Here is a 25,715-nt window from a genome sequence, read left to right as displayed (position 1 = left end):
TTCAAACTTGCTTGCCTTCGATCCATTCCTGGGCCACCCCATCCCACAAAGACACAGCATCACCCCGTTTCAGCGAGGTAGCGCTGGGAAAACAGACAAAAAAAGAAGGCCACATTCGTTCGCACTCAGTCTCTAGCTTTCATGAGCAATGCACCGAAACCACAGCTCCCTGTCCACATCCAGGCCCCTACAGACCTTTCCCTGGTTTACCCCAGACATTTCACATGCCCAGGTTCACTCCCTTGACAGCACGTCGTCCCCGGTATACTACATCGTTCCAATTCATTCTATTCCTTGCACACTTCTCACCCTCCTTTATGTTCAGGCCCCGATCGCTCAAAATCTTGATGTTCACAGCTCCTGAAAAGTCATAATTTAAGTTCTGTCCATGAATAGTGTTTCAGTTATTGAGCCTTAGAAATAAAGACTGATTTAGAAACAGTCATTCACTAAATCAGATTAGAATAAGAGACGTTCAAAAGTTGTTAGTCGGTCTCCAGGATATTGTGGAATCTCACCATTGTAAGAGAAGCGGTCACTGTAGGACACGAAGTAATAATGACAGTAATTTCTTATTAGCTGATTTTTTTTTTTTTTCTATTACTGGTATTTTACCATTTTTTTTTTTCTTTTTCGGACAGCGCGTCGTGTTCTTTATATGGATTTTGATTATTTATATTTCTTTTTTCTCTCTTTTCGTTATATTTTGGAGGTTCCAGTCACAGACGATAGGTCGCATCAAGGCCGGGCCTGAATTGAAATATGGTGAGGTTAAAGAAAGAGAAAATGACAAAGAAAATATTTACGAGTTTTGGAGTAACTGAAAAGCCTTTCTCTTAAAAAGTGTAAGGTCATAGGTATTGGAATTTACTGCCAGGGACATTTGTTGTGTAAATATGGAGCCAATAATTTCCTTTATTACCTTTTTTAAGTGAGCGCAATATTGCTTTTCAGTCATGAGTTATAGATCCCATGACATGCATAATTCCTTTGAAAATACCTTACCCCATTACGCACAAAAATATAAAATCTGTTTTTTTACCTTGATGATTCTGTCCGTATCCCTTGTTATGGAAGAAAGTACCCTTGAGGAAAAGTACACTTTCCTGTTGAATTGGTTGGGAGAGTTGAATGGATGTAGAAGTCTCAAGCTGGCGGAGGGGATCACCTTATGTAAAAATACATTGAAATTCTAGGTACGTGTGTGTGTGTGTGTGTGTGTGTGTGTGATTACTGTTCGTCTGTCGCGGGGAACAAGAGTTTGACACTGGTGTTGCCCCGCCTTTTAAACTTGTGTATATGCACCATGTCTTTACTCGTGTATATATACACTTACACACCCCTGCCAAAGACACTAATTGCTTAGTTTCATCCTTGACTGGATGTCTAGGCGTTGAATTATTCCATGATCTCTTTAACTTTCACAAATCTATTACTGTGTCTCGGGAAAGTCACAGATTCAACGGTCTAAATGTTTCTCCTGTGTGTTTGATGGCTATGGGCTAACTTGATGGTTCGAAGCAAACATTAGCAAATAATGCCAACCAGTGAACATCTCCTACGGTTAGAACTTTGGAGTTCACACAGACAAAATTAGACGGAAGAGACAACAGTTTATATTAGCAGAATATCGACAAATATTCAGAAGGTACGAGATGAACATCGAGTGAATAGGAGTTATGGACGGTTGTCAGAATTAGCTTCTCACTCACTTACTCCTCTTCACTATAGCTCGTTTTCTTTTTTCTCCTCACCCCTTTTCCTTACCACTCGTAAATTGAACATGGAGTGGCAACGGTTACAGTCTACGTGAAAATAGAAAAACTCATGTTAGTTCAAGTCTTTTTTCACATGAGGTAATATTTAGAGATTGTTATGCGTTGGTAGCGCTTATCAACCATTGTACTTTATACATAAGCTTTGTGGACTTTAGTCTTGTTTATCAACATCTGTAGTCATACGTAAGCTTTATGAACTTGACTAGTGACTGACTCAGCCAAAAGTGAAATCCGGCAGGGCGCGATTACAGACAGATGCGCGGGAACTTTCATCTGTTTGTGTGTCAAACAACAATAATCAAACGTGCGACTGTGGTTGGCTGTCGATTTATGGCACTTCGATTCTTCCTCTTTTGGTTTTCTGTAAGATGAAGATTGAGCATTTATTGTAGCTTCTGTGCCTTTTTCATTGTAACCACTTCCTCAAAGCACGAGATTTTGGTGTTTACTGTGAATGCGGTGATTACTAGGTTTATCAGCTCGAAACAAGTCACTGGAGGCTTAGGGAAATGAAACACGATAAGTTCACAAGTGCACTTTTGTGTAATATTCACATTATCAGGGGAGATACAAGAAATATATATATATATATATATATATATATATATATATATATATATATATATATATATATATATATATGAATATATGAAATAGTCTAATCATTTGCAATATTGTCCATCATATAAAGCAATGAGTGGTGGAGTGCCGAGGCGCGCGTGAGCGAGGCTGCGAGCTGACCAACCGGCTATCATCTTGCGTAGCTCAATGGTCGTGAGGGCTTCTTGCTCGCCTGCCTCGGTCACGTCCGCATGTGTACTCTTCACCTCTTGTTCACCTCCTGTATTCGCTACTGCTTTTGTTAAATAATATCTTTTTGTAAACCATTTGAGAGTGCTTTTTTACATCATTGCCTTTTTCGCTTTCTCCGTATCTTCTATCTCATAGTTTCTTTATTTTCATTCACTTTGTATTTCTTATGTTATCTTCCATTTCAACCTTCTCTTCAACTTCCGCTTACCATCATCTGTTTCGGCAAACAAGCTGCTTCCGTCCTTTGTCTACACAGCTGCCTCCTGGGTAGCCATCCCTGAAGCCTCGTCCGCCATGGAACTGTGTCCTGGTCATTGTACAAAGTACTGTAAATCAAACACTAAGACAACAGTAGGTTCTTTCTACGCACTGCAGACTAATTAGCTTCAGGTCATCACCCAAGACTTAGGTCCTAAGCTTCTCCTCATTTGGGTTGTGCAGCTAAAGGGAACATGTCTATTCTTTCTCGCTGTTCCTGTTTAAAACTTTGCACCTATCGTTATCAAAAATCGTTGGCTACACTTGGATACAATTTATGTTTCTATGATTCACTTAGCAGATTTAGATGTTCAGTGTCTGGTATGATTTTACCTCTCGGTTTTAATGTCTGCGAATTTTGATACTTTGCAACAAAAAATAATGTCACTCCGCAGGCGTTGGGGAACATCCTGGGTGTCACTTCTCTCCTGCTGTGAGGGAATCTTGGCTACTGATGTATCAGGGCTTCTGGTGGCTGGGTGTTTGCCAGCCCTGTACTGTCATTTTCATGATTAATATATCTCTGGTATTCAATTCAAACGGGATGTTTTACATGTCGACAATTATATTTGTGCACCACAAATGTCATCAGTTTTACCAACATATCTATTCATAGATTACTGCACATGACGTGCGCGTTTCAGACTGAGGTTCACATATTTTCACCTACGGGGTAATCTAACAGAGGGAGTTAAAGTTGCCACTTCAGTGATAAGGCCAAGAGATGTTAAGGCGATTATTAGATAATCCTGCTGGTGTATGTTACTCCTGGGAGAAGGGGTGAGGAGTTCGTCACGCAGCTAAACACGCTCAGAGAGGACAAACCCCGACTCATACAAACATGGCGGTGGCATAGATATAAGCATGTAGTTTGTTCTGTCTGGAAACTATAGATTATTTATCTTCAACTCTTGTGTATGATCGTCAGATACACCCTCACATTTTGGTTCAGAACCTTTTATTATTGGTGGGATTATACTCGGTTCCCATTTTATCAAGGGTTTCCAACTCTCCATCAGATGATCCAACATTAAGTTAATCCAGTCGGCACGGTTTCTCCCTCCTCCATGTCAGCAGGTTTATGTGATTATCTGTGATTTACTGAGCGAGTTTTACACTCGTATTGCCTCGCCTCTTGCATAAATTCACATCTGTATTCTTATATATATATATATATATATATATATATATATATATATATATATATATATATATATTATTATTTTTTTTATTACACTTTGTCGCTGTCTCCCGCGTTTGCGAGGTAGCGCAAGGAAACAGACGAAAGAAATTGCCCCCCACCCCCATACACATGTATATACATACGTCCACACACGCAAATATACATACCTACACAGCTTTCCATGGTTTACCCCAGACGCTTCACATGCCTTGCTTCAATCCACTGACAGCACGTCAACCCCGGTATACCACATCGCTCCAATTCACTCTATTCCTTGCCCTCCTTTCACCCTCCTGCATGTTCAGGCCCCGATCACACAAAATCTTTTTCACTCCATCTTTCCACCTCCAATTTGGTCTCCCTCTTCTCCTTGTTCCCTCCACCTCCGACACATATATCCTCTTGGTCAATCTTTCCTCACTCATTCTCTCCATGTGCCCAAACCACTTCAAAACACCCTCTTCTGCTCTCTCAACCACGCTCTTTTTATTTCCACACATCTCTCTTACCCTTACGTTACTCACTCGATCAAACCACCTCACACCACACATTGTCCTCAAACATCTCATTTCCAGCACATCCATCCTCCTGCGCACAACTCTATCCATAGCCCACGCCTCGCAACTATACAACATTGTTGGAACCACTATTCCTTCAAACATACCCATTTTTGCTTTCCGAGATAATGTTCTCGATTTCCACACATTCTTCAAGGCCCCCAGGATTTTCGCCCCCTCCCCCACGCTATGATCCACTTCCGCTTCCATGGTTCCATCCGCTGCCAGATCCACTCCCAGATATCTAAAACACTTCACTTCCTCCAGTTTTTCTCCATTCAAACTCACCTCCCAATTGACTTGACCCTCAACCCTACTGTACCTAATAGCCTTGCTCTTATTCACATTTACTCTTAACTTTCTTCTTCCACACACTTTTCCAAACTCAGTCACCAGCTTCTGCAGTTTCTCACATGAATCAGCCACCAGCGCTGTATCATCAGCGAACAACAACTGACTCACTTCCCAAGCTCTCTCATCCCCAACAGACTTCATACTTGCCCCTCTTTCCAAAACTCTTGCATTTACCTCCCTAACAACCCCATCCATAAACAAATTAAACAACCATGGAGACATCACACACCCCTGCCGCAAACCTACATTCACTGAGAACCAATCACTTTCCTCTCTTCCTACACGCACACATGCCTTACATCCTCGATAAAAACTTTTCACTGCTTCTAACAACTTTCCTCCCACACCATATATTCTTAATACCTTCCACAGAGCATCTCTATCAACTCTATCATATGCCTTCTCCAGATCCATAAATGCTACATACAAATCCATTTGCTTTTCTAAGTATTTCTCACATAAATTCTTCAAAGCAAACACCTGATCCACACATCCTCTACCACTTATTGATCGACCAGCCTTGGTTTGGGTATTGGCCGACTACCGCATCCAGGATTCGAACCCATGCGGGTCCGGTCCCAAGCTGGCCCTTGCTGATTCATGGTCAGGGTGTGTGAGTTGTGTGTAAAGACTCACCTGGTCAAAGGATGGCACGGGCTCTTGCCATGGTCATTCCCTTCTCTGCTGATTGTTGGCACAGCACGGGTGTGTGGGCGTGTGTCTGAGTATATATGAACATGCAGGTGAACGTGTGTGTTGTGTAGTTGGTTAGTTTGTTGGGCTTAACGGCCAGCGACCTATGAGGAATGTCATTAGTCGTGAGGCTCAGTTGTATTTCGCGTATGTACTGGTTGGTACTTATTGGATTGGTAAGCCTGAGAGAGGGCAGAGTTGCACGTTAAACAGCAACAATACTTTATTGGATAGGATATAAAAGATGAGGTAACCGAGGGCAATGGGCTACTGGAGGTGGAGGATTATGGTAAAGAAAAGGTAAAGTCAGGCAGGTCGAGTAATACGAGACAGGCTAGGTAGGGGTCCTGTGATGCTGGTGATGATAGGTGGTGTCAGATGGAGCAGGTAGGAGAAGTGCGTGGCTGCCGAGTCGAAGTGGAATTCCTGTAGGAGGTGTGGAGGTCCCACCGAGACCTTCAGAAGGTGGACGTCATAGATGAGGCACCACAGTGAAACCTGCTAGGAAGATGAAAATGTCAGGAGTCACGATGGGACGTCTACTGACGGAGATACCAAAGGGCGGCTTAAGCCTGAAGTCACATCGCCAAGACTTAAGGTACCGGAGTGGTCCACTTGTCTAGTGATGAGTCAACTGCCTGACTGATGATTGGCTGCGGTGATACCTGGGTATTTAAGAAGCGATGAGGTCAGGTTTGTGACGGGTAGCTATGCCCAAAGGGAACCAGAGATGTTGAAGTAGAAAGATACAAGTTTCTGAGTATTCTGCTGGGGGACTTGAGGTCAGGTCACCTATGATGACAGTGGCAGCTTTTGATCTACTGCCGCTTACATCGAGCGTGGGTGTCAGGGATTAATGTTGCAGGTGCAGACGTGTAGGGAAGGCCACCATACACATTCTTCCCAAGATTATTAGGTCAAGTGAGGTCACAGGCTGTCACCCAGTTAATGGCGACGTCATCAAGGCGACCTTGGGTCACTACATGTGTGATGACTGGGCCAACAGCACCTCACATGACTGCTGACACGTAGTTGTCTTACGATACCAGTGGGAGTAGAGCGAACAATAACCAGGGTTAGGTCTGGTACAGGCTCCTGTCAACAACAGCTCTGTGTGTATGTGTGTGTGTGTGTGTGTGTGTGTGTGTGTGTGTGTGTATGCTTTATGTCTGATAGGGGCTTCTGTCAATAATATCCCTGTGTGTGTGTGTGTGTGTGTGTGTGTGTGTGTGTGTGTGTGTGTGTGTGTGTGTGTGTGTGTGTGTGTGTGTGTGGCTCTCGTCAGCGACGGCCCCGTTCTTGGGTGAGTCATTGCTCGTTCAGGTCGCGTGTATGTGTGCTCGGAGTGCCATTACTGGCACAGGGCGGCCCGCAGGTAACTGTGGTGCAGTGGGCTCTTTGGTAAATGTGTGTATGTGTGTGTGTGTCTGTGTGTTTGTGTGTACAATGTAAAGGAAGAAGTCCTACAATCTCCCATTTATATTTTTTTCTTTCCCCAAGTTAGCCTGATTCATTGATGTTGTATCTTTCTCGAAAATGAGCATTTAGATCATTTCATCATAAATATCTCTCAGAAAAAAGGAAATAGTAAGGATTAAGGACACCGCAAGTTTCATCTTACTGCTATTGTCACACTATATGAAAAGTGCGAATTACATTTACATGGTCTGCTAAAGATGTTGCTCATCACGGAATACTCCTATAACAACTGCCGTTGGAGGTCTCATGATGTGAGAACACATACGAATGAATTATATACATACATATATATATATATATATATATATATATATATATATATATATATATATATATATATATATATATATATATATATATATATGTATATATATATATTCCTAAGAGTCCACGGGGAAAATGAAACACGAAAAGTTCCCAAGTGCACTTTCGTGTAGTAATCACATCATCAGGGAAGACACTAGAGAGAAATATAACAGTCACTTGATATACAACGAAGAGACGTAGCTAGGACACCATCTGGTATATATATATATATATATATATATATATATATATATATATATATATATATATATATATATATATATATATATATTTGAATTACTTGATCACTGTTTCCCGCGTCAGCGAAGTTGCGCTAGAAACAAACGAAGAATGGCCACATCCGCTCACATCCATCTCTTGCTGCCATGTTTAATGATACAGCTCCCTATCGACATTGATATATATATATATATATATATATATATATATATATATATATATATATATATATATATATATATATTTCTTTTCTTTCATACTTTTCGCCATTTCCCGCGTTAGCGAGGTAGCGTTAAGAACAGAGGACTGGGCTTTTGAGGGAACATCTTCACCTGGCCCCCTTCTCTGTTCCTTTTTTTTGGAAAATTAAAAAAGAAAAAAATAAACGAGAGGGGAGGATTTCCAGCCACCCGCTCCCTCCCCTTTTAGTCGCTTTCTATGACACGCAGGGAATACGTGGGAAGTATTCTTTCTCCCCTATCCCCAGGGATAATATATATATATATATATATATATATATATATATATATATATATATATATATATATATATATATATATATATATATACCTGCGTGTCGTAGAAGGCGACTAAAAGGGGAGGGAGCGGGGGGCTGGAAATCCTCCCCTCTCGTTTTTTTTTTTTTTTGATTTTCCAAAAGAAGGAACAGAGAACGAGGCCAGGTGAGGATATTCCCTCAGAGGCCCAGTTCTCTGTTCTTAACGCTACCTTGCTAACGCGGGAAATGGCGAATAGTATGAAAGAAAAAAAAAAAAAATATATATATATATATATATATATATATATATATATATATATATATATATATATATATATATATATATATATATATATATATATATAAACCAAGCATTGCAACAAATTCCTGGGACAATCACATTTCTTCTTGATTAATTGAGATTACAGTGAAATTTTATGTGAATCATATCAATAATCAATGTAATCATGACAGAGTCCACCAAACCTATGGTCCTTCGTCCCCGGCATCATAAGGTGCTAAAAAACTCCGGATTCTCGCCTGACTCTACTGCCAATCAGAGGGAGGGCTCAGACAGTTGTAGTACTGGCCCCTCCCACGACCTTTCCCTCTCTGTTAGACCTTCCTCTTTTTTCTCTCTAGTAACCTCTCTTTTGTTGAACACCATCTTTTTAGTACTTCTGATATCGTACTTCTCTCTAAGATCCACTTGTCTAATAATGTTCCTGCAAGCCAACCTTTTTCATATCCAATTATAATCTCACTCACGATTCCAGTGAAGAGATGTCTGTGCTTATTGCAATTTCAACACACCTGTTGCACGTCTCGAGGATCTTGAGTCCCTACAGTTTAATGTTATCTGACTCAAGGTCTGTTTCCCAGCTACCACGAGTTTCCTTCGTTTGGCCTACTGCTTCCGTAGTATTACAAACTTTATATTAGATTGTGACATCCTTTCACCCGCAAGACAAGATCCTCTACGAGGGGAATTTCAATGTCCACCACAGGAATGATTGAATTCCTTCCATGTGGACAGTGAAGGGATTGAAGCCCTCCCGTTTCCATTGTCAGTGATATACGTAGAGCTAATTATCTCCTACCGAACCCATATTCCTGACCGCTGTGGCCACTCTCCTTATATTCTGGATCTGTGTTTCACCTCAAATCCTCCGCGTTGTAACTACACAATCTCGCCCCCAGTTGGTTCACCTGAACGCACACTCATAAATGTATCTACTTTGACGGCACCTCCCCCTTCAGCAGCCCCTTCCGAACGTAGATATTGTCATCTCAAAGCCTGACACGAATAACTTGCGGAAATTCTCTTCTGACTTTCCTTGTGTGGTATTACGGTCTCTTAAGTGGTGATGTTGCTGCCTTCGCCAAACGCACCCCAGAGGTCATTGTAGTAGGTATGGAAACATTTATCCCCTCTTCTAGCTAGACGACCTCTTCTTCCACTCCATGGTTTAACCGTTCCTGTTCTAAGGCCATTCAGGTAAAGGGTAAGGGATACCGGGTGAGGAAAATTTTTCTTTCCTCCGACTCCCTTTCAGCAGTTATCACTACCCGTAATCATTGCAAGTACATTATTCGAGACGTAAAGTGTTCTTTCATTCAAAGGAAGTGCGATAACTTTCCCCCGTCATCTACTGATATGTCTTTCCAGTCTTTGACTAAGGGCATCTCTAACTTGTGTCGCTCTACCTTTCCTTCACTTTTCCTTTCTGACGGCACGATAGCTGTCTCTTCTACAGATAAAGCAACTCTCTGCGGTTCCCTTTTTTCCTCTAACTCTACATTGTATAATTCTAACATTTCCTCACCTCCTAATGCTGTTCTTACTAATCCCATGTCTCTTCCCATGATGGCTTTTGGAACTTTCCCAAAAGCGCTTCTCTCTCCGGACACAGGCAAGGCTTATGGTCCTGATGGCATCCATCCCCGTGTACTGAGTGTGCCACTGAGCTTGCTTGTCTTTTCAGTTTCTGCTTAAAGCCAGAAGTTTCCCTTCTTCTTGGAAGCATGCATTGGTACGTCACATACCAAAGAAAGGTGACCGTTCTAATCCACTAACTATCGTCCTGTTGCTTTGAATCCCTCCTCAACTTCCATGTCCTCATACATCTCGAATCTCACAGTCTTCTCTCTGATTATCAACATGGTTTCCTTAAGGCGAGATCCACTTGTGATATAGTTTCCAATCTTACTAATGCCTAGTCATCATCTCCGGAAGTTTTAGGTCATGTGTAGATGCCCTTGGTATATCCAAAGCTTTTGACAGAGTGTAGCCTCGGGGTCTCATTTCTAAGCTGTCGTCTTAGTTTCCCTCCCTAATTCTGTTCCCTCTTTTCTAGCTTCCTCTCTGACCAATCCATCACCGTAGTTGCTGATGGGTTATTTTCTTCCTTATTCTCCATCAACAGCGGTGTTCCTCAAGGTACTGTCCTGTCTCCTACACTTTTTCTTCTTTTTATCAACGATTTTCTTTCCTTCGCAAATAGCCAAGTGCACTCATACGCTAACGACTCGACGTTGTATTCCTCGTCATCTTTTAGTTCTACTTCTTTTACTCGATCTGCATCTAGTCTCGACGCAACGTCTTCAGTAAACTCAGATTCATACAGGATATCTCTCTGGGGTTGAAGAAATTTTATTAAGTTTAATGCATCCAAGACCCAATTTCTGCCCATCTTTCTATCGTAAATTCCTCACAATTTTCCTCTTTTCTTCGACGTTTCTGTAATTACATCTGTTGACTCAATGAACGTATTGTAACATCCACTCTGCCTTATAACCCCATGTTACGGAAATAGCTAAGAATCCCTCAGAGAAACTGGGAGTCCTTTTTACATATCGAAATTTCTTTTCTTCTGAATAGTTGCTCCATTTATTCAAAGGATTCATTCGTCCTTGTATGAAACATTGTCTTCACTTTTAAAGTGGTTCTATCTCTGCATCCTTACTTGGCTGAGTTGAGTCGAAAGCGGTCCTACTTATAGATTGTCCCAGGCTAAGTTCAAAACTTGACCTATTTACTCGATGCTGCAATGTTGGATCACTTTCCCTCTTCTGTAGGTATTACTTTGGTTTTTGCTCCCGAGGGCTGGCTGCTTACGTGTCCCCACCACTAGCCAGACCACGCAATACTCGGCAAGCTGCTGCGTTACATGATATCTGTTTGGCTGTTGGCAACTCAAGAGTGGACCGTTTTGATAACTTTCGCTCCCTACGCTTTGAAGCTTTGGAACTCTTTACTCTTTCATGTCTTTCCCAATAACTACGACCTGTCATATTTTAAAAGAGGTTTTCTTCGTCCTCCAAAATTCGTAAATGCCTTCCCTTGTTTCTTCTTTCTCCCTTTTATTTTCCTGTGTATACTTCAATTAAGGTCCGGCCTAGATGTAGACTTTTGTCCGTGACTGGAGCCTCCAACGTAAAAAAAAAAAAAAAAAATAATAATGTTACCTACTTCCTGTAATATCCACAATACGATTGGGTCAGATATCCATCCGAGCGAGTCATTTAGGCCATTCAGGTCCTTTGCTGTAAATCCTGTGGTCGAGGTCAGGTCATTCATATTTCCAGGTGTGGTTGTGGTAACCAGTCCTGCCATGCGATTTATATGTTGATTTGGTGAAAACGCTAATAACTTTATTCTGTCGCATATACAGATATCTGTTTGTCTGTCTATCTAACGTATCAGTAACGTACAAATGAGTCTGTGGGGTAATCGTTTACATACATGTACAGCTGACGATATGTCACAGAGGTGTCAGTAATAAAATGCCACTGAGAGTTTAGATATCACTTATTAGCTCAGGCAGCCTGGGTGATGGATGACAACTTTATTGGAACGGTTTGAGTTGTCGGTTCTGCTTTTGACAATTTAGCTCAGAGATGTGGGTCTTAATGGTTTGCCTTCAACATTTCGCGTCTGTCAGTTTAGTTTTGACAGTTGGCCTCTTGAATGTTTCGGTTTAAGAGTTTAACACTGTGGTAATTTTGTGTCTAACAAATCTTCTTTGAAGGTACGTTAAATTTATAGAGTGCACCTTAGATATGAGATAAAGTATATATATATATATATATATATATATATATATATATATATATATATATATATATATATATATATATATATATATATATATATATATGTGTGTGTGTGTGTGTGTGTGTGTGTGTGTGTGTGTGTATTTGATGAATAGGTGTAGGAGCGAAGTTCTCATAAATATTTCTTAGGCGTATCATTCATTCTATCAATACGTTCGTATACAGGGACGTTAGCAAGTATATCGAGTTTTTAACTCTTCTTGTCTTCTTTAATTACTTTTTAATGTCCTCTTTTATCTTTAGTTTAATTTTAGTGTCTCTATTTTACCTTCTGTCTACATACTTGTCAACTGTACCTATTTTCATGCAACACGCGAACAACAAACTAGTCTTGGTGGTTGACTTGAGGAGACGCGTCGATCACGAGCGGCGAGACGGTGACGAGGCTCGGTAGGAGGTGTGCTTCCACCACAGCTAAATCCGTACTTTTGGAGGGCTTACTCTACCCATGACACCGTCTGGGAGTACCATAAATCTTGCTTCCTTAACATCATGTTAGAAAGGAACTAAGGTACTCATTTATTATTTTCAATTCATTTCATTGGACTCGTATCGCTTCCAGCGATCGTGGTGCCCACTATGGTCCCATTTACGTTGTCAGCAGCGCATATCACGGTTCCCAGTAATCCATGGTCATGTGGGTGTAATCCCTGTCTGGCAACTTAGACGGCACAACATTAACGTCACCAGAGCCACGCGGTCCGTCCGACCTGTGGCTGTGACGACGTCTGGCGGGCAGTTGTTGCTGGCGCGCGAGGGAGTACGGTGGACAGCTGGGACCCTCCGCACTGCCCAAGGAAACTTTGCAATGGCAAATTCTGACCTTGACACCATCTGTCGTTGACTTTTCCTAAAGTGTTAGTTATACGATTTTTTTTTTTGCACTCGTCTGTATCAAGCAGTTGACGAATCCTTTAAAGATAAGATCGCTAAGTGTTCAACTTCTCAAACAAGTACTGTTAACAGCCAAACTCAATGCAATATTCGTAATGGCATCCGGTAAGTACGTTATGAGAGGATGCGCCGCATGATTGGTATATTTTGTTCAACTTGTCTCATGACAGCTTCCTCTTCCGGTGCTCCCACAGTGTACGTTGTGGCTGCGGCGTTGAGTGCATGATTGAAGACCCATTGTGACCAGGCCTGACCACCGGTGAGGCAGGAAGCGACCCACGCCTTAATGCAGCCATGTGTGTAGGGGGCGGGGGAGGGATGTGTGGGCGGCTGCCTCTGTGTCTGGTGGGGGTGTGCGCTTGCTGCTTGCTTGCAAACTTTTTTTTTTTGTGGTGGTGTTCTTACTGTTCTCGACGTTGATATTGATCTGCAGACATTGTAGTTATGCCGTTGTGGTGAATGTACTTTTTATCACTAGTTATTTTGTGCTATGTAATGTATTATTTGTATCCTATAGTCAGTGTACATATTAGTTTGAATATAGCTGGTGTCTCTGTTTATCTTTTAATGATTCTAGATGAGGGTACACGGTCATCTTAGCTCCCTTAAGACAGCGATCATATATTCATCTTGTATTACAATTGTGCAGATGATTTGTACATGGGCAAGTGCATGCGTGTTGTATTCATACATTGGCATATTCATATGCGGTTTAGTCTTCCTGGAATCGTTACGCGTGGTGTGCATAGGTACCCCTGACAGGTGGTTTTATGTCTGCTTGTGCATGCATGCACGTATTTTGTGCGTGTCACACACACCTTGGCAAGTGTAGCGGAGGTCGAGGCAGACGGACGGCGCCGCTAATACGGACGGTCTGGGACTCCCGCCACCAGGCACGCCCACTTCTCTCCACCAGGTGCACTGCATAGCTCGGTCCGCCATGAATCATGGTTAAAAGGGAATTGTGGTCGCTCACTACTACTTGTCAGATGAGAATATTAATCAATGAACCTGTTATGAGCAGCCAAGCCTGCGTTTAGATGAGAATCCTAATCTTTAAAGATTGTGCGAGGGTTTAGACCAGCCGATCACAGTCAACAAAGAATCCTGACCATTGTTCGCTGAGCTGGAATCGTGATTATTCGAGGATCTAACTGTAGAGTAAGTTGGGCTGCATCGAACGCTGCGTGACGTGAAACTTATAGTTTGCCTGCTGGTGTCGTAAAGAATATTTTAGGGCGTTTCTGAATTAACACAAGGTGTCCTCAAACCACGAGGCCGGAGTAGCCTAGCTGTACGAGTCTCCTCGGTTACTGCTTTCTGTTGAGGGTTCTAAATCTTGCGAGGTTACAAATGCTGAAACCTGTAATAGGAGTCAGGGGGATACGCTGTGACGATGGTTTTATATTTTCTTCAATGTTTGGTAATTCATCAGGGTAGGTTATTCCGTGTTTGCAGGTTGTTTAGATCACTTGGTAATTTATCAGGGTAGGTTATTTCGTGTTTGCAGGTGGTTTAGATCACTTCGATCCTGTTGCCGTAATTGCTATTCACTTACCATTAGAATTGGTGGGTGCATGTGTGGTTATAATTTTTGTCAAGTGATTTAGCAACAAGACTACAGTGATGCCTGTTGTATAAACGTATGTTTTGAAGTGACGTATTGTAGCAATAAACATCTGGCTCGCCTGATGTAGAAAAATAAATCAACACAAAGAACCAGAATGTTGTTCTAGGCGATCAAGGGACCTAATCCAAGCTGCCTAATATCTCCCTTCCTTTGGCATCTCTCTGGACATCGCCTCCTTGCTAGATCTGCATACAATTTTGCCGTAACGTAACGTAACTGGCCTAATAAAGAGATGAATGATTAACATATGCCTGACGCAAAATAATCTCTTCTTTGTAATCGTGATATCATGTAGACGTAGCTTTGTGTAGGGAAAATGGTGAGTGATGCAGGTCTCTTAACACATCTAGATATCGGAGTCACGCTGGGCTGCCTGGTGATATTTTGTTCATTATTTCATCTTTCTTTTAGAATTAAGATCTTTAACTTTTCTTACTAATGAACCAGTATTGTCTGTAACCAGTCCAAGAAAAGTCTCATAAAGTTTAGTTGAGGTTCATCAATACCTAAATTGGGGTTTTGGGCAGAAACACGCTTTTGTACGCTATTCTAATCCATCAGCCTACTTGGAATTTACTTAAGACAGCGTAAAGCTGCTAGGACGGATGCGTTCAGATACAGATTACCATATCCTATTTGAAAAAGTAAATAAGGAAAATGATTAGTGTTCTCTTCATCTTCGCGCGCTGTAATCCTTTATGCAAGGGATTTTAGTATACAACGCTAGGATTGGTTAGTCTCTACACAAGATGAAGCTGGTCGAGTCGAGACCTTTTCCTTTTCCCAACTTAACGATCTGGATCAGATAATTAAACACCCGACACCGAGTTCCCAACCGTCACGACCACTCTTCCAACAAACTCGTTCTCTCTTTTCCGTGAAACCTCCCACTGTTAATACACTCTTTACCCCTAGGGTCCTCCGACCACAATTTTATCTCTATTACTTCTAATTAGGTACACCAACCTTGTTCCTCATGAAATGCCAACTCTGTCAGTAGAAGTGCTCAGCGATCATCTCTCCTCACTTTTTTAAGTGACTGTTCGTAGGATGGGTAGTGCTTCAGCTGCGCTGATCGCATATCGGAGGTTATCTTAGCTGGAATGGAGTTCTGTGCTCTTTTAACTCATGTTAAAGCCCATCTCAAAGAAAGGAGAGCGTTGTAAATATTGGAATTAACGCCCCACTACTCTCGCTTCTGAGCTCTCCAAAGCCTTTGAAAATCTTAACTCTCATTTTCTCAAACACATAGAATCTAATTCCCTTCATTTTGCTCAGCATCATGGCTTTTGCGATGCAAGGTCTGCGTATAATGTCTGATCCTCCCTCCAGAGAGGTTTTGGTGAATCTTTCGCAGTGGTATAAGCTTGCTTTCTAGACTTACTTCCTTTGACTTTTCTGCTTCTCTCTGTTCGCTAATGCATAGCTTCCTTTCTGGCCGGTCCGTTGCAGTAGTCACTGATGGAGCGACTTCCGCCGCTTATCCTATCAACATTGGTGTCCCGCAGGCTCTGTCCTATCGCCTACTCTCTTTCTTCTCTTCGCAAATGATCTCTCTTCATTATCTAATCCTCTTCACTCTCACGCTGTAATTCCACTCTACATACTTCGTGATTTTTTCTCAACTCCTCTCTCCAATACTCGTTCTCTTTCTGATACTGAACACATTTCGTCTCTTAATTCGGACTTCTGCAATGTCTCAGAATAGGGAAGCTTGAAAATAGTTAAATCCAATAATGCTAAAACGCATTTTTATCTGTATCTTTCCTGAATGTCACTCGTTTCCCTCTGTTCAATTTTAAAGCGTCACAATCAATCTCGGCAATAACATAAACATACCACATCCTCCACGCTATCCCAGGAACCCCACATAACATTACAAAATCTGCTTCCCAGATCCTGAAGATGTTGTATCTCTGGCGTAGGTAATTTCTCTCATGAGCAATTATTCTTTTATTCATAGGGGTCTCATTCGCTCGAGCACTGATCGCTGCTCACATGCCACCTTTTTTTTACCAGTTTGAGTGGAGGCAAAAGCGGTCCGTTTCATGATTTCTCCAGGCATCACGACTCTCTCATCATTCCTTCCCCTCCACCTCTACGTTTCTGTCCTTTACCTATTCTGCGTGTATTATGCTGACCACTGCACTCGTGAGGTGTCTGCATATGTCCTCGCCACCAAGGCTTGGACCTTGTGGCTCTCGCCTGGCTGCTGCTTCCCATAGTTTCTGTGTGGAGACCAGACACACGAGGCTTGACCTATGAGGCCTCTTCCTTCCTTGGAACAACGAAGCCGTGGAATCTTCTTTCAGTCATCTCTCCTATTCCGATAACCCATCTACCTTTCAGAGTCAGGTATGCAAACATCAGAGGAATTCTGATTAACATCATTCATTTTCTTACCTCATCTGCCTTTCACACAAGTTGGCCATGATTAGGGTACATTTTGTTCGTACCTTATCAGTCAGTAAACACACACACACACACACACACACACACACACACACACACACACACACACACACACACGTTGGAAACTCCATTCACGAACAAAAGTCCACATCAAGCCCGGGCTTTACTGGAAATATAGAGGAGATATGATAGGGATAAGGAAAAACAGCAGGAAATGTATTAACAAACTTTAGAGGAAGTGAAAAAACTTAGTCTTGTAGAACGTACCAGATCGTAGTTATTGGAAAAGACATGAGAGGGTAGAGAGTTCCAAAGCTTCGAGGTGTATGGAAAGAAACAGTTATCAAAACGGCCCACCTTTGAATTGCGAACCACACAGTAATCATGTGACACAGCAGCTTGTCGAGTATTGCGTGGTCTAGCTAGTGGTGGGGACACATGAAGCTACCTCTCGGGAGCAAAAACCAAAGTGATAGCTATAAAAGAGGGGAATTGAGCCAACATTGAGGCATTGGGCAAGCGGGTCTAGCTTTGAAGTTAACCTGTAAGAGTTAAAAAGTCGGACCACATTTGACTCAACTCTGTCAAGTAAGGATGCAGAGCCAGAACCACCCAAGATGTGAGAGCGGTATTCTATACAAGGACGAACCAATCCTTTGTATAAGCGGAGCATCTGTTTAGAAGAAAAGAAATTTCGACTACTAAACAGGACTCCCAGTTTCTCAGAGGCAGACTTAGGTATTTCCGCAGTGTGGTTTCTGAAAACGTTGGATGTTTTAGTAATACCAAATATGTTCAATGAATCAAGAGATAGAAATACAGAACCGTCAAAGGAGAGACGAGATTTATGTGGAGTTCTCGATTGAGAGACGGGAAGAAACTGGGTCTTAGAGGCGTTAAACTTAACCAGATTTCGTTCATCCCACTGAGATATCCTGTCCAAGTCTGAGTTTATTGAGGAAGGTGTGTCGAGAGGAGATGCAGATCGAGTGAGAGAACGAGCAGAATTGAATTAGTGGAAGAATGCAGCGTTGAGTCGTTAGCGTGAGAGTGTACTTTGTTATTTGTGGAAGAAAGGAAATCGTAGATAAAAAGGCGAAAAATGTGTAGAGGACAGGACAGAACCTTGAGGAACACCGCTGTTGATGGAGACAGGGAGGGGCTGATCTATCTATAACCACGGAGATAGATCGGCCGGAGAGGAAGCTGGAGAAGGGAAAGGGAAGCCAAAAGAGGGGAGCTTGAGACGTCACCCCAATGCCACACCATCAGAAGCTTTGGATACGTCAAGGGCAACTACATGGGACTCCCCAAAATCTTTCAGGAATGATGATCAAGCATTATTAAGATAAGAGTATCATTAGTGGATCTCGCCTTACGGATCCATACTGATGTTCAGAGAGAGAACTGTGAGATTCAAGATGTTTAAGGATATGGGATACGAGAAGGGATTCAAAGACTTTGGAAATGGTAGATATCAAAGCAACAGGACGATATTTAGACGGGTTAGAACGGTCACCCTTCTTAGGGATGGGCTGTACCAACGAATGTTTCCAAGAAGGAAAGGGCACTGTTTTTTTTAACAGAAGCGGAACAAACGAGCAAGCACAATTGCAGTTCAAAAAGAGATTTCAGGGGGGTGAAGGAATGTTAGTGTAATCGAAGGTGGAGTTAGAGGAGAAATGGGAACCAAAGAGACTTGCTTTTTCTACGGGAGAGACAGTTATAGTACCGTCAGAACGGGAAAGTGAAGGAAAAGTAGAGCGACAAAGGTTGATAGCGATACCCTTAGCTAAAGACCAGAGAGACGTATCTAAGGATGACGAGAAGTTATCGCGCTTCCTTAATTGAGTAAGGGAACGCTTTGCCGAGCCCGGTATGCCTGATCCCTTGCCTGAATGGCCTCAAAACACGAACGGTTGAACCAAGCATTGGATGAAGCGGTCGTGTTGGAAGAAAAGGGGATAAGTGCTTCCATTCCCTGCAACGTTAACCTCAGCTTTGTATTTGGGTGGGACAGAAGCATCACCACTTAGGAGGCAGTAATTTACCTAAGGATAATCACTTATAAGTTAATGATTCACCTGTAAATCAAATGGTCTTTTACGCTGCAGTAGGAAAAAGTCCACGTTCCCGGAGCAACATAACGCGAGAATTAAGTTATTGGCTCCTAAGGAAAAAACGAGCCGGATTGGTCTAATTCGCTTGGAGACAAGTGTTGCGTATATGAATACATGATTAGTGGTTGTTATTTTCCTCGTATGTTCGCGTGAAAGAGAAAATTCATCTTCATATGGACACTGCAACCAGAGCGTCCAGTGACCCGTTCAGCACAAGAGTTTCGGCGAGGCCGCTGACAATGGGCACATTATCGCCTGTCGACCAGCAAGCAGAAGGATATAGTTAATGTCCGGCTGACGCTTGTGAAATACAACTGACCATAGGCTGGTTGGTCGGCCAGTACGCTTGTGCTGGGTGATACTCACTCTCCTTACCGTACAAATAGTGACTACACAAAGATTTTCTTTGACAACTAAATCATGTAAGTGCTCTTCACGTTGGACCACTTATATCAACTTGTTGATAAGATATAGATGGTGAGAAGTTTCATTATGTGGCAGTGATGGTCGAGTACTCGGCAGCCTATCGCGCACACCTCACTTGTGACTGGTGTGGGAAGCCTTCCTGGTGCTGGGTTTTATTTGTTGCCGATGATTTGTAGCGAGTTTATCCTTTTTTGGTATACTGTTGCCTGAATACAGCCACTAACTGTAGTGAAAAGATTATTTGAAGGTTGCTCTTTCCCTCTCGTAATTTAGAATTATATAGTGGGTGATGTGAAGTAAACTTTGTGAAGAACTGTGGGAATCTCGATCGATTGGTGTTCATGGCGTTAGACCTACACCACTTGTGGTATAACCACAAGAGATCCATGGTCAGTAACTTAATAGATTCTATCAGTGGTATAACCAATTACAATTTCTTTAGCTACCACTGTTTCAAACGCTTGGGACAGGTTAGTTATACTCCTGTGGGCATCAGTGCTGGCGTTGCCCTATATCGATAACAAATAGCGATACTAAAACTATGTAAGGAATAAAAAAAATCTTGAACTACAATGAAGCTTAGTTTAGTAAAGGCGGGGAATTACAGTATGCTCGTGGACGAATTGAATTCATAATTCACAGAAGTTATGATGCTCCAGCGCAACTCTCAATCTTTTACATTGGCGTGAGATCAGCACTTTGCCCACGTTTGAACGTCTTGTAACAACAAACGCACGTCATTTTTGCGTTGATCATCGTCATTATTCCTTTGTGCTGATGATTTAACAGCTCAGAGCTTAATATATTATATACTGTGTTAAGGGCGTGGCTGTTGAATCCATTAAGATCCCGCGGGCTTGGCCCGTAAAGAAGCTTGGTTTATATCTCACCTGTGTAGTATATGCTTTATTCAACGACTCAGGTCTTTGGTATTTAATAAACTGTGATAAGTGTAAAAGTCACTTTGCTACTTTATGAAATACATTCTGAATTCATGTGTGTGTGTGTGTGTGTGTGTGTGTGTGTGTGTGTGTGTGGAATATAACCTGAACAGTTCGTATAGATTCTATTGACCATTCACAGACTCACTTTGCAAATACGATTTCAAAATTCACATCAGCTGTAAGCAGGTAGCAGGTCATAGCGCGTCTCAGTCTGGTTTTCCCGGTCCTCATGACCGTGTTTGGGGATGAAGGCTGGTTGGTTGGTTGGTTGGTTGATTGGTTGGTTATTTAAGTTTATCTACTGCCAGAGTCATTAACGTCAACGCCAAGTTATGATCACCAGTCAAAGACTTTTGAACTCGTCCTTCACATGCTCAAGATAATTCTAAGACCATACACGCTTTCACTGGTATATATGTGGCCCTTGGCGCCTCTAATGTAGCCTGAAATTCTTAGTTTTACGAAGATATTTGTGATCAACGAGAAGCCAAAAAAAAACATGCTTAAGGACCGTGTTGCTATCAATGATTATTTTCGATGTGTTTATTGATGGTCTCTGATGATAATAAAATCCCTCGCCATCAAAACGTGTGATAGAAAACTATAAAGGTATCAGACCTGATCTTCCCGGGGGGAAAAAGCTTTTTTCATGACTAGAAAGTATAAGAAACAGAAGGAAACATTTTGATTTTCGAGCTAGAGGGAGAACGCTGTTGTCCTGAAGGGATCCTTCTAGGGAAAGAACCCAAACCAACGTCTCTATTTTTCATTACTGTCTAGAATTGGTTATCTTGAGGAAGAAAAGTTTGGCAGTGTTTTTGAGGACTCTCAATGAAACACTGTTTTTGACATTTGCTTCCATATTGTGTAACCGAGGCACTGGTGCTGGTGCATGGGAATAATGGTGTTTTTGTTTAATCCGATGATTCATGAATTTTGAAACCCGAAGGTTCGTTAGTACGAATTTTGAGACTTCTGTGAGACTCTACACAATGAATGAAATCAAAATTCCGTTCCACAGTTTTATACTTTCATAAATAAAAAAAAGAATGTATATATATATATATATATATATATATATATATATATATATATATATATATATATATATCCCATACATCCACATATACATACATATACATACACAGACATATATACACATGTACGTATTCATACTTGCTTGCCTTCATCCATTCCTGTCGCTACCCCGCCACACAAGAAATAGCATCTCTCTTAACTGACGTATATTCTTGAAGTTCAGAACTACAGCAGAGTAACGGGTTCATATTGGATTTACTTCCTCCATATATTGATGCTAAACGGAGTCTATCTGGTGCTTAATGAATAGAGTATGGACTAAAGTAAGAGCCTAATCTGCCCGTTCAATTCCGCTTTAGAGCGTATGAAAAATGTCAGATACAAACATCTTCCACGTAATTATTCCGTTAAACGCGATAGAGATTTTCCTCCATAAACGTTATGTTTTCGCTTGATTTTTTTAGTTAGATTAGGTTGGGGTGATGCAGAAATTCTTCAAATTTAGTTTATTTTTTTTTCAAAAACTTGAATCATGTGATTGATCCAGTTACTTCCATACTCCCATGGGATGTCATTGTCTACTGTCATCCTTAAAAAGCGATATGTGTTGTGGGTGTTTTCTGACGCAAGATTTATTCATCGCCATGGATAAGTGGAGAGTAGGAGACTTCTCTCACTTGTTTTAAAACTGTCATTTATCTGCGGGCGTCCTGGAAGTATAATTTGACCCAAAATTTTGACCTACGTGGTACAGATTCGAACCAAATGACTTTTGGACACCGTGAGTATCAAAATGAGAGAGAAAATTAGCCTTGCAAAATGACACGTTAGGGAAAGGGTTAGTTACAGTGCCCGTTTTGTGTTCATGCGATACAGACCACCTTCTTAGGAAAGGATTATCTGTCCGGCATTACCACAGAGGAGGCCTTGTGGCCCAGCCACCTTAACTGTAAATGAGTTGTCGGAAAGTATGAGGTTAGTGAATGCTCCACACAGGTCATGTATAAGGGAGAGTGAAGACCCCTCCCTGGTCTAGTATGAGGGTCTTCAGGGTAGATGAAAATGATAGACGACTCGCGAGTCCGGGCAGCCATGAAGAGGCCAGTTCTCTTCCTCGCGTGGCACGACGCGCTCCGCTCGTCAGTCGTGTTGCGCTAGGCATTTTGTTATGCTTGAATCCCAACTCGTCTGGACGTTACTGGGTCATTATTATCATTATTATTATTATTATTATTATTATTATTATTATTATTATTATCATTATTATTATCATTATCATTATCTTTATTATTATTATCATTACTACTACTAGTACTATTATTAATCTCATTTCATACAACTCTACACAGTCATATTTTAGAGTAAATGTGATAACTGACACTACAAGCCAGAGTATACGTTTCAATCCAGACGTTTCGACACGACTGTCTTCCTCAGTGGACTGATCACGGAACACAGATCAAAGACGCACTCAGCCAGTCAGCCATGCTCCTGCATGTATCTCCCGTCACCACTGTTTGCCAGCTCGGCTCATCTTGGTTTCGCCGCTGCTTGTGACCAGGTAACGCCACCAGCTCTCAAAATGATAGAATCCTCTAGAATTATGTATGCTGCCTCCAGGGCTTTCCAGGGCCCGCTCTACTACGTGTGCATTTTCACAAATCGAAGATGAAGTTCTTTGTCCACGTGCACGACAGTGGCATTAAATGTTCTATGATTTCTTGTATCCCTTTGGTGTTCTTTCATCGCTTGGTCAAGCCCCATATCATGATGCGTCAGGACGGGGCTTGGCCAAATGATTGAAAGAACACCAAAGACATCATGATACATTTAATGCAATTGTCGTGCACGAGGACAAAGAATCACCTTCCGATGTGGAAAAAATGCACAGTTAGTAGAGAGGGGATCGAACAAAATGTCCAGCAAACCCCCCTGGAGGCAGCACACATAATTGTAGAGGATTCCATCCACTGAGGAAGATAAATGTGTAGAAACGTCTAAATGAAGCTCTATACTCTAGCCTAATGTGTCAGTTACCACCTCTACCCCAAAATAGGTCGACATGGAAGCTATAGACATACTACAGGCAGATGAATGGCGTGACCATGGCTATCCCATGCACAGAGTATCCTGAAATCACATTATTTGCTTTTTCCTTCATGCATGTATGGTTTCTCCCGAGAAAGTGAGGTAGCGTCAAGAATATGTCACCCAACCTCAGAGGGGAAATCCACCATTAGCCCCTTTGCTCTGTTCCTACTTTTGGAAACAGATACAAGAGATGTGCAAGCCTCTTGCTGAAGTTCCTTTTAGTCTCCTGGGACGCGCAGGAGATACTTGGGCCGTACTGTTGGAGGATGTTTGGAGGTGGTGTTGGAGGTATGTGGAGGTGTGTGGAGGTAGTGTTGGAGGTGTGTGGAGGTAGTGTTGGAGGTGTGTGGAGGTAGTGTTGGAGGTGTGTGGGGGTAGTGTTGGAGGATGTGTGGAGGTGTGTGGAGGTAGTGTTGGAGGTGTGTGGAGGTCGTGTTGCAGGAGTGTGGGTGTGCTGGGGTAGTGTAGGGTGTGTGGATAGTGTTAGAGGGCATGTCGGGTAATGTTGGGAGGGGTCTGTGTGTGTGTGTATGGTAGTGTTGGAAGTTATATGTGGATTAGTGTTGGAGGGAGTGTGGGAGAAGTGTTGGAGGGTGAGAGGGGAAGGTGGGGGTAGTAATGGTGTTGATGGTACAACAGGTTGTACCTCATCTTGGCTAGAGTGGTACCTCCACCTCCTCCTCTCCACATGTCACCCAAGCCACCAATTATAGCAAGATTCAGAGCACCCTCAGGTTCGCTCACCACTCCCCCTGGCAGAAATTAACTCAACTGCAGCATGCAGTACGCCTGAAGTGAGCCCTAATTTACGCCCACCAAGACCGCTGACGCAAATTAGGTGGGGAGGGTTTGGTGGTGGAGGGAGGAGGGGGGAGGAATAAAAATATTGGTGACGTCACAGATAGTTCTGGAAGGTTGCTTGATACCATTTATGGTGAGACTGTGAGGTGGGGGCAAGAGGCACGGGGCCAGGCAGGCACCTTACTTACCGTGACACGAACTCCCGAACGCCGTGAGTGCGACGACTTAACCCCACTAGTACGACGACTTAACCCCAGTAGTCCGACGACTTAACCCCACTAGTACGACGACTTAACCCCAGTAGTACGACGACTTAACCCTCGTAGTACAACTTAACCCCAGTAGTACGACGACTTAACCCCAGTAGTACGACGACTTAACCCTCGTAGTACGACAACCTAACCCCATTTGCACGACGACTTAATCCCCGTAGTACGACGACTTAACCCTCGTAGTACGACGACTTAACCCCAGTAGTACGACGACTTAACCCTCGTAGTATGACGACTTAACCCCACTAGTACGACGACTTAACCCCACTAGTACGACGACTTAATCCCCGTAGTACGACGACTGAACCCCCGTAGTACGACAACTTAACCCCCGTAGTACGAAGACTTAACCTCCATAGTACAACTACTTAACCCTCGTAGTACGAAGACTTAACCTCCGTAGTGCGACAATTTAACCCCCGTAGTACACAGCGTAACCCCCGTAGTACACAACTTAAACCCCGTAGTGCACAACTTAAGCCCCGTAGTACGACAACTTAACCCCCGTAGTACACAACTTTAACCCCGTAGTGCGACAGCTTAACCCCCGTAGTACACAACTTTAACCCCGTAGTACGACAACTTAACCCCCGTAGTACGACAACTTAACCCCTTGGACTTGGGGCCTTGAATACAACTTACCCTACTGAGGACGAAGTCATCGTACTCTGGGTATTAAGTTTTCGTACTCTGGGATTAAGTTATCGTACCTGGGAATAAGTTTATCGTACTCTGGCATTGAGTTATCGTACTCTGGAATTAAGTTATCGTACTCTGGGATTAAGTTATCGTACTCTAGGTGCTCAGAAAA

General features: G+C 42.4%; 1 protein-coding gene across 1 annotated transcript in view; it reads left to right on the top strand.

Annotated features, from left to right (window-relative positions):
- Nucleotides 1-25,715, top strand: part of LOC139762331 (uncharacterized) — a 148,372-nt gene that overhangs the window by 99,020 nt on the left and 23,637 nt on the right.

Source organism: Panulirus ornatus, chromosome 43, assembly GCF_036320965.1.
Source record: "Panulirus ornatus isolate Po-2019 chromosome 43, ASM3632096v1, whole genome shotgun sequence".
In the NCBI taxonomy this organism is placed as follows: domain Eukaryota; kingdom Metazoa; phylum Arthropoda; class Malacostraca; order Decapoda; family Palinuridae; genus Panulirus; species Panulirus ornatus.
This window is presented reverse-complemented; position numbering and strand designations above follow the sequence as displayed.